The following is a 13,004-nucleotide window of genomic DNA, read 5'->3' on the forward strand; positions in this document are numbered from 1 at the left end:
CCCAAATCCGCGACCTCGACCACCTAGAAGGACAAGGGCAGCAGGCACATGGGAACAACACTACCTGCATGTTCCTCTCCAAGTCACACACCATCCCGACTTGGAAATATATCATCGTTCCTTCATCATCGCTGGGTCAAAATCCTGGAACACCCTACCTAACAGCACTGTGGGAGAACCTTCACCACACGAACTGCAGCAGTTCAAGAAGGCGGCTCACCACCACCTTCTCAAGGGCAATTAGGGATGGGCAATAAATGCTGGCCTTGCCAGCAACGCCCACATCCCATGAACGAATAATAAAAAAAAAATCGCCAGGCCTGGATGAAATGTATCCCAGGCTGTTAAGAGAAGAAAGGGAGAAAATAGTGGCGGCTCTGACCATCATTTTCCGATCCTCCCTGGCTACAGGCATGGTGCCGGAGGATTGGAGAACTGCTAACATTGTACCGTTGTTTAAAAAGGGAGAAAGAGATAGACCAAGTAATTATAGGCCAGTCAGTCTAACCTCAGTGGTGCGCAAATTATTGGAATCAATTCTGAGGGACAACATAAATCGTCATTAGAAATGCATGTGTTAATCAAGGACAGTCAGCAGGATTTGTTAAGGGAAGGTCGTATCTGACGAACTAGATTAAATTTTTTGAGGAGGTAACAAGGAGGGTCGATGAGGGTAACACGTTTGATGTAGTCTACCTGGATTTTAGCCAGGCTTTTGACAAGGTCCCACATGGCAGACTGGTCAAAAAAGTAAAAGCCCATGGGATCCAAGGGAAAGTAGCTAGTTGGATCCAAAATTGGTTCAGTGGCAGGAAGCAAAGGGTAATGGTTGATGGGTGTTTTTGCGACTGGACTATTTCCAGTGGGGTTCCGTAAGACTCAGTACTAGGTCCCTTGCTTTTTGTCGTATTTATTAATGATTTGGACTTGAATGTGGAAGTTTGCAGATGATACAAAAATTGGCCATGTGGTTGATAGTGAGGAGGAAAGCTGTAGACTGCAGAAGATATCAATGAACTGGTCAGGTGGGCAGAAAAGTGGCAAATGGAATTCAATCCAGAGAAGTGTGAGGTAATGCATTTCGGGAGGGCAAACAAGGCAAGGGAGTACACAATAAATGGAAGGATACTGACAGGTGTAGAGGAACAAAGGGACCTTGAAGTGCATGTCCACACAGATCCCTGAAGATAGCAGGACAGGTCGAAAAGGTGGTTAAAAAGGCATACGGGATACTTTCCTTTATTAGCTGAGGCATAGAATATAAGAGCAGCGAGGTTATGCTAGAACTATGTAAAACATTGGTTAGGTCACAGCTTGAGTACTGCATACAGTTCTGGTCACCACATTATAGGAAAGATGTGATTGCACTAGAGAGGGTACAGAGGAGATTTACGAGGATTTTGCCAGGGCTGGAGAATTTTAGCTATGAGAAAAGACTGGATAGGCTGAGGTTGTTTTCTTTGGAACAAAGGGGGCTGAGGGGAGATTTAATTGAGGTATATAAAATTATGACGGGACTGGATAGAGTGGATAGGGAGGACCTATTTCCCTTAGCAGAGAGGTCAGTGGCCAGGGGGCGTGGATTCAAAGTAATTGGTAGAAGGATTAGAGGGGAGCTGAGGAGAAATTTTTTCATCCAGAGGGTGGTGGGGGTCTGGAACTCACTGCCTGAAAGGGTGGTAGAGGCAGAAACCCTCAACTCATTCAAAAAGTACTTGGATGTGCACTTGAAGAACTACAGGGCTACGGACCAAGCGCTGGAAAGTGGGATTAAGCTGGATAGCTCTTTTTCAGCCGGCACGCACACGTTGGGCTGAATGGCCTCCTTCTGTGCCATAACTTTCTATGATTCTATGATTGGTTTTGATCTTCCAGAATTCCCTCGATTCTAGAATGGTCCCCATGGATTGGAAGGTGGCAAATGTAACCCCACTATTCAAGAAAGGAGGGAAGAGAGAAAACAAGGAACTACAGGCCAGCTAGCCCGACATCAGGAGTAAGGAAAATGCTAGAATCTATTATTAAGGACGTAGTAACAGGGAACTTAGAAAACTCAGAATCAACACGGATTTATGAAAGGGAAATCGTGTTTGACAAATCCATTAGAGTTTTTTTGAGGGTGTAACTAGTAGGGTAGAACAGGGGGATCCAGTGGATGTAGTATATTCGGATTTTCAAAAAGCATTCAATAAGGTGCCACGTAAGAGGATGTTACACAAGGTTAGGGCTCATGGGATTGGGGGTAATATATTAGCATGGATTGAGGATTGCTTAAAGGACAGAAAACAGAGTGTAGGAATATACAGGTCATTTTCAGGTTGGCAGGCTGTAAATAGTGGGGTGCTGCAGGGATCGGTGCTTGGGCCTCAGCTATTTACAACCTATATCAATGACTTAGATTAGGGACCGAGTGTAACGTATCCAAGTTTGCTGATGATACAAAGCTAGGTGGGAAAGTAAGCTGTGAGGAGGGCACAGAGAGTCTGCAAAGGGATATAGACCAGATTAAGTGAGTGGGCAAGAAGGTGGCAGATGGAGTATAATGTGGTGAAATATGAAGTTATTCACTTTGGTTGGAAAAATAGAAAAACAGAATATTTTTTAAATGGTGAGAAACTATTAAATGTTGGTGTACAAAGGGAATTGGAGTCCTGGTACAAGAAAAACAGAAGGTTTACAAGCGGGTACAGCAAACAATTAGGAAGGCAAATGATATGTTGGCCTTTATTGCAAGGGTATTGGAGCACAACAGTGAGGAGGTCTTGCTGCAATTGTACAGGGCTTTGGTGAGACCACATCTAGAGTACTGTGTGCAATTTTGGTCTCCTTATCTAAGGAACTATATACTTGCCTTAGAGGCGGTGCAACGAAAGTTCACTAGATTGATTCCTGGGATGAGAGGGTTGTCCTTTGAGGAAAGATTGAGTAGAATGGGCCTATATTCTCTGGAGTTTAGAAGAATGAGAGGTGATCCCATTGAAACATTAAAGATTTTAAGAGGGCTTGACAGGTTAGATGTTGAGAGGATGTTTCCCCTGGCTGAAGAGTCTCGAACTAGGGGACATAGGATGCTAAATTGGGCCATGCAGCGCCCGTTGTTTCGGTGCTACGCGGCCTCTCGTACATCCAAGATGGCGTCTCGGCTGCGCACGAACATTTCCAGCATGACGTGTGCCGGACACCATCTTGGTAAAGGAGTTCCGTTCAGATTCCATGCAGACAGCAGACCCTTATTTTTAGCAAATAACAGGAAGCGACTATTTTTAAGAGATTTTAAGAGATGTTCTCCCTTTAAAAGATTGGGGTTCCCCCTGCTGCTGAAAAGTGCAAATTGCATTGAATCCTCGTGCAAGGCCTGGATTTCAATGCAGCTTGACGGTGAGTACTGAGGCTGGACGAAGTTCTCGTCCTGCTTACGCAGGGGCCATTGGGCGCAGGTTAATAGTGGATCACGCTACCTACGCCCAATATTAGGCCCTATCAAATTTTTCTCCCATAGTCTCAGGATAAGGGATCGGACATTTAGGATTGAGATGAGGAGGAATTTCTTCAATCAGAAGTCGTGAATATTTGGAATTCTCTACCCCAGAGGGCTGTGGATGTGCAGTCGTTGAGTATATTCAAGACTGAGATTGATAGATTTTTGGACTCTAAGGGAACCAAGGGATATGGAGATCGGGCGGGAATGTGGAGTGAAGGTCAAAGATCAACCATGATCTTATAGATTAGCAGAGCAGGCTCGAGGGGCCGTTTGGCCTACTCTTGCTCCTATTTCTTATGTTCTTATGGTCTCAAAGGTAGTAATCTCTGGATTACTCTCAATGCAACGCGCTAGTGAGTACAGAAATAGGAAGATGAGACAAATTAATACGAGGCTAGAGACATGGTGCATGAGGGAGGGCTTCAGATTCTTGGGACAATGGGACCAGTTCTGAGGCCAGGAGGGACCTGTTCAAGACAGATGGGTTACACCTCAACAGAGCTGGGATCAATGTCCTCACGGGGAGGTTCACTAGTGCTGTGGGGGAAGGTTTAAATTAATTTGGCAGGGGGATGGACGCCAGGATGTAGCATTAGAAAGGAGAAATAAGGTGCACAAAGGATTGGGAGAGACAAATAGCACTAGAGTAAGAAATAGTACAGTATTAGGTGGGATCAGACTAAGAGGTCTAAGATAGGTTTAGAGTGCATGTGTGTAAATACACGAAGCGTGGTAAATAAGGTTGGTGAGCTGCAGGCGCAAATAGCCACATAGGAATATGATGTAATGGTAATAATGGCTCAAAATAGGGCAGGATTGGGTACTAAATATTCCTGGATACAGGGTGTTCAGGAAACATAGGGAAGGGAAAAAAGGGGGAGGGGTGGATGTACTGATTAAGGAGGATATTGCTATGCTGGAGAGAGAGGATGTCCTTGGGGGGTCAAGGACAGAATCTATTTGGTTACAGTTAAGAAACAAAAGAGGTGCCATTACACTACTGGGTATTTTCCAATGGCCACCAATTAGTGGGAAGGATATAGAGGAGCAAATTTGCAGGGAAGTTACAGAGAGTTGCAACAACTATAGAGTAGTGATAATGGGGGACTTCAACTACCCTAATATAGACTGGGATAGTAATAGTATAAAGGGCAAAGAGGGGGAGGGATTTCTGAATTGTGTTCAGGAGAACCTTCTTGATCAGTATGTTTCCGACCCAACGAGGAAGGAGGGATTGCTGGGGAATGAGGTGGGTCAAGTGGAGCAAGTGTCAGTGGGGGAATATTTAGGGAACAGTGATCATAGTATCATAAGGTGTGGATTAGTTATGGAAAAGGACAAGGAGCAAACTAGAGTAAAAATACTTAATTGGAGGAGGGCCAATTTAAGTGGATTGAGAACGGATCTGGCCCGGGTAAATTGGAATCAAAGATTGGCAGGCAAAACTATAATTGAACAATGGACGGCCTTTAAAGAGGAAGGGAGGGACGGATTAGGGACCAAAAAGGAGATCTACGTATGGAGGCAGAGGGCATGGCTGAGGTACTAAATGAGTACTTTGCATCTGTCTTTACCAAGGAAGAAGAGACTGCCAAAGTCACAGTAAAAGTTATCTGTTTTTAATATAACGGGTCAATTGCTGTCTTTTCTATGTTTCTACCTCTCTATCTCTGTTTTTTTGTTTGTTTGTTGTTTTTTTTGGTGATTTGTATATTCTGAGACCTGGCAGGTAACACCTGTCTGTCTGCACACTGATTGCCTTGGCAACGGGCAGTTGAAAAAACTGTCTGTTATCACCAAGCATTGTTCTGTGAATTATAAATGCGACTTCATTTCGAGGACTTCATTTCCACATCGTTCACCTGAGGAAGGAGGTAGCCTCCGAAAGCTTGTGAATTTAAAATAAAATTGCTGGACTATAACTTGGTGTTGTAAAATTGTTTACAACAGTAAAAGAGGAGGTATTTGAGATACTGGATGGGCTAAAAATTGATAACAAGGAGGTACTAGAAAGGCTAGCTGTACTTAAAGTAGATAAGTCACTCTGTCCGGATGGGATGCATCCTAGGTTGCTGAGCGAAGTAAGGGTAGAAATTGCAGAGTTGCTGGCCATAATCTTCCAATCCTCCTTCGATACTTGGGTGGTGCCAGAGGACTGGAGAATTGCAAATGTTACACCCTTGTTCATAAAAGGATAAAAGAATAAAGCCACCAACTACAGGCCAGTCAGTTTCACCTCGGTGATGGGGAAAATTTTACTGACGATAATCCGGGAAAAAATTATTAGTCACTTGGACAAATATGGATTAATAAAGGAAAGCCAGCACAGATTTGTTAAAGGCAAATCATGTTTAACTAATTTGATTGAGTTGTTTGATGAGGTAACTGAGAGGGTTGATGAGGGCAATGTGGTTGATGTCATGTATGTGGGCTTTCAAAAGGCCTTTGATAAAGTGCCACTAATAGGCTTGTCAGCAAAATTGAAGACCATGGAATAAACGGGGAAGTGGCAGTATGGATACGGAATTGGCTAAGTGACAGGAAACAGATAGTAGTGGTGAACGGTTGCTTTCCGGACTGGAGAAAGGTGTACAGTGGTGTTCCCCAGGGGTCGGTACCAGGACCACTGCTTTTTTTGATATATATTAATGACTTGGACTTGGGTGTACAGGGCACAATTTCAAAATTTGCATACGACACAAAACTTGGAAGTGCAGTAAACAGTGAGGAGTATAGTAATAGACTTCAAGAGGACATGTTCAGGCTGGTGGAATGGGCGGACACATGTCATGAAATTTAACGCAGAGAGGTGCAAAGTGATACATTTTGGCAGGAAGAACGAGGAGAGGCAATATAAACTAAATGGTACCATTCTAAAGGGGGTGCAGGAACAGAGAGACCTGGGGGTATATGTGCACAAATCTTTGAAAGTGGCAGGACAGGTTGAGAAAGCAGTTTTAAAAGAGCATACAGGATCCTGGGCTTTATAAATAGAGGCATAGAGTACAAAAGCAAGGAAGTTATGTTGACACTGGTTCTGCCACAACTGAAGTATTGGGGCTGATTTTAGCACCCGCTCTCGGGTGCGTTCTCGGCGGGGGGAGCTCGAAAATCCCGAAAAGGAGGAGCGGGACCAGATCGCGCCTCGATCCCGCCCACTTCCGGGTTCCGCGCTGACGTGCGGGGGTGCGTGCGCAGCCCCTGCTGGTGGGAATCCCGCAGGCAATTAAAGCCAGCGGGTTGCCACTTGAGTGTATTTACTTTGGTTGTTCAGGTCATTAACTGACCTGACTAAGGGACTGTGTGTGATTTTGGATAAACATGGGACTGTTTCACACACTGGGGGAAACAGTCCCAGTTGAAATGGACGTGTTGCAGCCGTCAGCCTGTGGCAGCTGCAAAGGTCCATTTGACAGGTCGGGGGGGGCGGGTGGGGGAGACCCTCAGCCAGTGCAGGAGGCCGCTCTGTCACCTGGGACAAAGTTTGGCCTCCACCACCCTCCTCCTGATGGTCGAGGTCACCAACCTGCACACTTACCCCGGGGTCCGGAGACATGTACCTACCTTGCGGACCCCCTCAGATGTACATCTTGCGGATGGGGGCCGCCAGAGCTGCAGTCATGACCTCCTCGGAGGACGAACAGCATCACCAGCCTCACCAGCCTCGCCATCCACGCCGTCCACCTCTGACACGTGGAGCTCCACAACAGAGTGCTGTGACACATCCACCTGTACAGCAGGAGGGAGGGCTACCGCAGAGAGAGATGCGTCGCAGAGGGCACTACCCTCGCCACACGTTCCACAGACCGAGGCTCAACCTCCTGGACCTCTCTGAGCAGCAGTGCACACGGAGGCTCAGAGTCAGTCGACATGTAGCCGTGGACATCTGCAGCCTCTTTCATGCCGAGCTGCTCCTGGCTGGCCCGTGCACCATCTTCCTACCTGTCGCTGTCAAAGTCACCACTGCCCTACCGAACTTCTGCTCCACAGCCTTCCAGGCTGCAGCCGGGGACATACCCGATGTCTCTCAGTCGTCTGCGCAGAAGAGCCCTGCAAATACACCTACACCCACTCTGCAGTGACACACTGGGTGGCATCAGTGGTGGGTCATCATAGGGATACCCAGGAGCGGGCATTATTCCACAAACCGGTCAGGATTCGCGAAGACATGGCAGTATTGGTGCCAATATAATGTGTGATGTGAGTTGTTCTTTAAGTCAATAGATGTAAGAACCATGACAAACCCTCAAACACCCTTGTGCATCCCCTTCATGCTCACGACACGTTTGTCTTACGCTGCCTACTGCACATATGTGATGCATGCCCTGTGGCTGCAGCACAGGTGGTGGCAGGTTGAGTGAGGCTGGCCGTGAGAGAGATGCACGAGAGGGTGAGTATGGGATAGAGCCATGAGATTGTATGAGGATTGGGTTGCATGGTAGTGGCGGGGTGAGTACTCGCGAGGTGAGTAGGTGCAGGTAAGATGAGGATGAGGTTTGAGTGGGTATGAGGGGTGATGTGACAGAGTAGTGTTGGCAGTGCTGAAGGGTGGGGGCAGTGTTGTGGCAGACAGAGTGTAGGGGAATGAGTAAGTGTTCTCATTGTGGCTGACCTACTGAGGTCATTGGAGCGCCTCCTGCACTGTATGCAGGTGGGCGATATGTTGGTGGCGCTGATGACCTCCTCTGCCACCTCGAGCCAGGCCTTCTTGGTGGCAGAGGCAGGCCGCTTCCTCCCGCCCGCCGGGGGGAAGATCTCTGTCCTCCCCCTCCTCCTCACCCCATCTAATGATACCTGGGGTGAGGCATCATCAAACTGGGAGCAGCCTTCCCCCTGGGCTGCTCCATGCTGTAATTTTTGCTGTTTTTGGCAGCATCTGTCAGTGGAAGACTGCCTCTTTAAATAGAGCGCCTCCAGCTGACAGATCTTACTGCGCATGCGCAGCCCGCCCGACGCGCAGATCAGCATCGGGGAACTCGGAGGAGCAGGTAAGTGGATCCAATTAGTGTGTTGCCTGCTACGATCGCGCGGGCAACCCACTAATTTCACCGGGCGCGTTGAAAACGCGCCCGCTGGCCCACCCGCCCAGAACCCGCACCCCTGGTAAAATCGGGCCCATTGTGTCCAAATCTGGGGACTGCACTTTAGAAAGGATGTGAAGGCCTTAGAGAGGGTGCAGAAAAGGTTTACTAGAATGGTTCCAGGGATGAAGGACTTCAGTTCGGTGGATAGATTGGAGAAGCTGGGATTGTTCTCCTTAGAGCAGAGAAGGTTGAGAGGAGATTTGCTAGAAGTGTTCAAAATCATGATGGGTTCAAAATCATGAAGGGTTTAGATAAAGTAAATAAAGAGAAATTGTTCCCATTGGTGGAAGGATCAAGAACCAGACGACACAGATTTAAGGTGATTGGCAAAAGAACCAAAGGCGACATGAGGAACAACTTTTTTACGCAGCGAGTGGTTATGATCCGTAATGTGCTGCCTGAAAGGGCAGTGGAAACAAGTTCAATTGTGGCTGTCAAAAAGGAATTGGATAAATACTTGAGGGGAAATAATTTGCAGGGCTACGGGGAAAGGGTGGGGGAATGGGCCGAACTGGATCACTCTTACAAAGAGCCGGCACAGGCTCGATGGGCCGAATGGCCTCCTTCTGTGCTGTAACCATTCTATGATTCTATAATTTACCCAAGAGTTTGTTTGTAACTCTTACAATCTACTCTCTTCTCCACACATTTCTTGAACTGCTTTGCACTTTTATTTTGTGTTTCAAAGAAGTTTTTTAAATTAGTTTGTACTTACTTTTTCTGAATTTGCCAAATAAAAATCGAATTTCTTTACCATTTCTATAAGTTTGTCCTTTTATGGCCGGAAAGGAACGGACTAGTCCTTGCCAAGATTTTTCGTATGCACGTTCTCAGTCAGGACCCACCCACAATTAAAAGTGGCACAGTATAAAGGGTGACCGAAGAACTGAATAAAGATAGCACTGCGGAATAACAGAAAGAAGACAGAGGAAATTCACGTTTGACATTGTTGAGAAGTTCAACGAGATGCCGAGCTCACAGAGCAATTCATACCTGCCGTGGTCCATCTTTAATTTGCTGTTTTGCTGTTTCCCCCTTGGTTTAGTGGCGTTGTTTTACTCTTGTCAGGTTGGTTATCCAAGGGTGTGATTTTTTTCAGAATTTTACAGAGTTATTAAACAAAACAAAGATTAAGCCTACATACATTTACTATTATTTATGACAGTGGGTTTTTTTAATAATAAAATTGCATAAAAAGAAAATAGTTCTTGTACAATTTTTGCATCAGTTTCCTCTTATTGCATTTGGTCATCTCTAATTCTAATCTCTTAAATTATCAGGTTTTGTTTTCTCAATTGTTACACGTTGTATCCTGTATACTACATCTCGAAATCCAACTTGAACGAAAGCGCGTTTGATTTAAATCTCTGTTCTGTGCAATTTCTCAAATCAGCTTGTCATAGAGTTTTATAACGTATTGCTATACTGTTTTAACAGTGGTTCAATCTATTGAAATTACGTAATGGGATCTAACGAGAATATTCAGTGTTGTTCTGAATACAGAGTAGCCTTGTAGCAACAAATCTTATTATTGCAAACTTCCTGTTGTCGCACACTATTTCCCTGGTACCAGTCGGAATTCTATTAAGGAGATGATTTCAAACTCCTTGGACATCTACTTTTCTAATATGCCGATTATATGCATCAATTATTTATTTTCTTTTATTAATAAATGTTAAATTCTGCTTGCAGGCTAAAAATGCCGCTGAACTGGGAAACATGGAAAGAGCCACAGCTACATCCACGACTGCTAAAAAATGGAACATAGCAGCAACTGTACTTGGAATCATTCTATTAATAACCATTATTGCTGTTGTTGTGGCAAAATCTCATTATTAAAATGCTTTGCAGATGGACCAGGGAAACAATTTTTACTTAGAAAGTATGGAAGAAATACAGCCATTTCAGTTCTTACTGACACCAAATAATTTCGTGCTATGAAATGTATTGTACCACAAACTTCTCATTTTTTAGTTTGTCTGTGTTGCTTGTGGCATATTCAATTCATTTTGCACTTGCATAAAATGCATCTGCATCTGTTAAAATGTAAATCCATCTACTACATAATGTTGATTTTTACTTCAGAACTTTAAATGCTTTATAATTATATAGAGCTACTATTGGCAATGAATCAGTTAACATTTCCATTATAATGGTATGCAGAGGAAAATCATATGATTGTGTTAGAAGTTGCTAACTGGTATCATCAGTTGTAATTTCATGCCTTTATTCCCTTTTGATATGTGCACGCATACAGAATCTTCTGTGTATAGTGCAAGTTACTTTAAATAAACATTTACATAATGATTGTAATAAATGCTTGATTGATATCAATAGCGTGATGTGGCTGGGACAAAGTTGATTCCTTTCCCTTCTTCAGACTATCAAATAATATTGTGCACGTGAATTCTTGAGAATTCTGTCAACAATGTTATGCAGCCCTGACCATTCCAAACCCAACCCCCAAATATGTGAGCAATTTACAGAGCGACAGGTAACTTGATTAGTAGACAATTTTAAAATCATAATAACCTGATAATTTTATTGGTATTGTCATCTATTTTTAATTGGATATTCTAAACTGGTGAGAGCAATTGTTAATTATGATTGCCCAGATTACCTGGATATTGATTTTAATTGTAATATTATGGGCCGATTTTAACACCACCCTCTCCCACCCAGCTGAAGCAGTCCAGGCAGAAGATCAAAGTTGCACCTGTGGCTACCCTGCACAGTTCCCTCCCCCATGGTCACCTCCCACCACTTTAACTGATCTGTTTGTGGCTGTGTGTCAGGTGCCTGCACCAGGCAAGCAGGATCTGAATTAAAGGGTCAAAGTCAGGATCCGATAACATCATACCTGCTCCCGCTGCAAATTGACTCAAATTTGTGGCTGCTTGACCCACTGTCAGATCTGCTAACAAAACCCAGCAGGATTGGTGTCTGAGAGCTCCTGAAGCAGTGTAAAATGGGGCTCTCAGCTGCAGGTCACTAGATTACAGGAGCTTTTACTGTCTGGATTGGCAGGAGTGTTTCCAGCTTCCAGATCACGACCTCTTGACATTGTTTGCATTACAACTGTTTAATAAGGTGCCTCTTATTATGCGAGCTGCTTATTTCTTCTGGATGGAGGAAGACTTGGAGGAGGAGCAGCAGCCTCAGCAACCGCCACCACCTCAGAACACATCAGGCGAGGGGGAGCTGCACGCAGGAGGCCATAATCCAGCACACAGAGTCTCCAGGCCATGACTACCTGAGGAGATACTGCGCCTAACTGAGGAGCAGTGCAGGAGGAGGCTACCCCTCTGCAGACAGGCTGACCTCTGCAACCTCCAGCAACAAGACCTGTTGGACCAGGGTTCTATGTCATGCCAGTGACCCTCAAAGTCACCACAGCCCAGAATTTTTATGCCACTGGATCTTTTCAGTCTGGAGAACAGGAGGCATTGGCCACGTCTTGCAGTCTGCAGTTCACAGCTGCATAAAGCAGGTGACTGACACCCTATGTGCCTGGGCTGAGCATTTCATCACTAACCTCGGTAGTCAATGGGACAGAGCGCGTGGCTTTGTGGCAGTTGCTGGATTCCCTGGCTGACTGTGAAGGAGTCTGCATCCAACCTTTGGGGTGTCATCTGGTGTGGCATCACTACTCTGCAGTCTACCCTGGAGAGTGTACCAACCTCCAGAGAAGCTGGAGCTAGGCCCTCACTGCAGGAGTCCAGGCTAGCACAATTGGCAGCTTTGGTGGACACTCAAACAGCTGTCATGCAGATCATGGGGGTGATTTAACATGAGTTGCTCAACGGACTGTCAACAAGTGGAGGGCACCCTCCACCCGTCTGCTGTTACCGTAATGAGGCCCGAGCCATTTTGAGACCTGGATCTCAGTTACATGCAAGCTGCGGGCCCTAAGTGGCAGCTCGCTGGTTCTGGACAGATGGGAAATTGACCGGCTGACAGTTGGAGCTGGGGGTGGAGGTGGTCCTCAAAAATAAAAAGTGAAAAAGAAACATTGGATGCTTTTTGAGAGGCCTCCAGAGGTCCCTTTCAGAACTGGTTAGTTCGCTCAACATTTGGTATGTCCCATGCACACTCTATGCATTTGTACCTCAAAAGTGCAATCAGGTTCAGATGTATGTCATAGGATGCCAATTTGCATATTATGTCACCTCCTGCCTTAAACCGATGGGCGTTCCAACCGACCATCTCAGGACATTAACCAAAATGATGGCGGCCAGAGGGGTAAGTGGCCTGATGCCATTTTTAGTCCACTACTGCTCCGTTTACGCCCTTAAATTTGGCTCCAGCATCTCAGTTAGAGAATTTCATCTGAAATACAAGAGCAAACTCTCATGGATCTCTTTAGTTTGAGTAACGTCATGAACCCAACAAGAACTGGAGAATACCAAAAGATCCATTGCTTGAAACCCTTAGGGGGT

The 13,004-nt window shown here is 45.5% G+C and overlaps 1 long non-coding RNA gene across 1 annotated transcript; it reads left to right on the top strand.

Moving 5' to 3' along the window:
- The first annotated feature begins 9,410 nt into the window (after positions 1 to 9,410).
- Positions 9,411 to 10,882, top strand: LOC137301311 (uncharacterized). The gene is made up of 2 exons (XR_010958268.1): positions 9,411 to 9,633; positions 10,258 to 10,882. It is a non-coding gene; the product is annotated as an uncharacterized lncRNA (long non-coding RNA).
- Positions 10,883 to 13,004: the final 2,122 nt, after the last annotated feature.

Source organism: Heptranchias perlo, chromosome 33, assembly GCF_035084215.1.
Source record: "Heptranchias perlo isolate sHepPer1 chromosome 33, sHepPer1.hap1, whole genome shotgun sequence".
NCBI classification, from domain to species: domain Eukaryota; kingdom Metazoa; phylum Chordata; class Chondrichthyes; order Hexanchiformes; family Hexanchidae; genus Heptranchias; species Heptranchias perlo.